We start from the raw sequence: 2,075 nt of genomic DNA on the forward strand, positions 1-2,075 counted from the left end.
GGGTAAGGCATTGCGGTGGAAGAGTAGGGACATGTACCCTTTATGACCAATTCAGAAGCCTGGTGCAATGGCCAATCCGTATAATCCCACCTACTCAAGAAGTTGAGATGAGGAGTATTATATTCAAGTCCAGTTCAGGGGAAAAAGTTCTTGAGATCTCAACCAGTGAGCTAGTGTGGTGGTCTGCACTTGTCAATCGGCCGCGCACATTACTAGATCCATCAGGACGGGGCAGGGTGGGGAGATTTTATAAAAATAACAAAAGCACAACGTGCTGTATGTGTGGTCTAAGTGTGGCTGTTATGCAATGGTGAGGCCCTGAATACAAACTCTAGTACCACCAAAAAAAGACAAATTCAGTAGGTGGCCTTTGACAACTGGCCCACTTCCCTGGGGGTCTCAGTTTCTTCTCTTTAGAGAAAGGGCTGGAACAGCTCATTTTTAAGAATTTCTTCCAGCTGGGAGAGCCTCTTAAGACTTACAGTGATGTTGATCTGCTAAAATATTCATCGTCTAACAGTAATTCAGCTCTCACTTCAGAGACTGTGTGTGTGTGTGTATGTGTGTGTGTGTGTGCTGCCAGTCCTGGGGTCTGAGTACTGTTCTTGAGCTTTCTCAAGGCTAGAGTTTTGTCACTTGAGCCACAGCATCACTTCCAGCTTTTTCTATATATGTGAGGACTCGAACCTGGGTCTTCATGTATGCTAGGCAAGCACTCTACCATAAGCCAAACTCCTGGCCCTTCAGAGACTTTATATTCCAGTGCAACGGAGCCCCTGTCAAGGCAGAGTGGCCTCCGGCATGCGTTCTGAGGGCAGGAAGAGCCCCACGCTGACCACGCACATTGGACCAGGCCCCTACTTCCAAGAGTCGCTGGACCCTTTGGTCCAGCATTTTCTGGAGAGCCATTCGCACCTGTGACGGAGGCTTGCTGGGCACTTCCTCTACCGTTACCCCTCAACTTCATGAGGAACAGTGTAAAAAACTCAAAGGAGACCACTGCCACTCCTGGTGCCACATGACTCCCACCTGCCAGGGCTCCTCACCACGGAGACCCCACGGGCAGGTGCTCATGGGAAGAGGGCCTCGCAGTGCATGTGGCACTCCAGGTGAGTCCTCAAGGTCTTCTTACAGTGTAAGCAAGGGGAGGGGGGAGGGACAGGAAATGGAGAGTTAGCCGAACCTGTGCTCCTTAACCAGAATTAGAACATTCAGCTCCTTCCAAATGCTCTTCTCAGGAACTCTCTCTTTTCTTCAGGGCATCCATTTCAGGATAGAATTAGAATATTCGATTCACGAACGTTAATTATTAAGGCCATGGAAAAATGGAGCTGGAGCTCACCGCAGTGGTGGTATCAACTGATTTATCAGCAGTGGGGGTCCAGTCTCCACACCCCAGTGTGCTAGGAGAAAATGGTCCACACACACACTGACTGGATGAAGCACAAATCAGATATTTGGACAGCTCGAGCTGATGAAAAATGTTAGCAGTGCAAATCAAAGACTGAGAATTCTCACGTGGAGACTGAGGGACGCTGGGGAGGGAGAGGAGGAAGGAGGATGGAGGACCAGTGTGCCCTGTGGGTGGAGCGGACTTCCCACAGCTGTCTGGGAGAATGTTTCTGATTAGTGCAGAAATGTTCTGGGCTTGTATCTCTTGTTTACCAGTTGGAGGATTGCCCTGGGGGCCTCGTGCTCTGGGCCATGGTAATGACTGTGGTTAAGAGAATGACAATTTACATTTTGTGGTGCTCCCTGGAGGACTGAGCTGGGGAGAAGTGCAGTTGCCTCTTCCTTCCCTAATGACATTTTCGCGTGACATGCTCAGATCAAAAAGAAGAAAAAGGCCAAGTATAGAGCCCATGCCTGTAGTTCTAGCTCTGTGTGTGTGTGTGTGTGTGTGTGTGTGTGTGTGTGTGTGTGTGTGTGTGTGCAACAAGCAGTAGCAGGAGTTCCAGGCCAGCCTGGACTGCACTGAGAATGGGTGCAGAGGCACGGATGGAGGAGGTTCCATCTCCATTGCAAAAAGCATTTTGCTACTTCCCATTACTTTCCAGTCATTGTCAACTGCCTAA

The sequence above is a fragment of the Megascapheus bottae genome, chromosome 5 (assembly GCF_031878675.1).
Source record: "Megascapheus bottae isolate mThoBot1 chromosome 5, mThoBot2.hap1, whole genome shotgun sequence".
In the NCBI taxonomy this organism is placed as follows: Eukaryota; Metazoa; Chordata; class Mammalia; order Rodentia; family Geomyidae; genus Megascapheus; species Megascapheus bottae.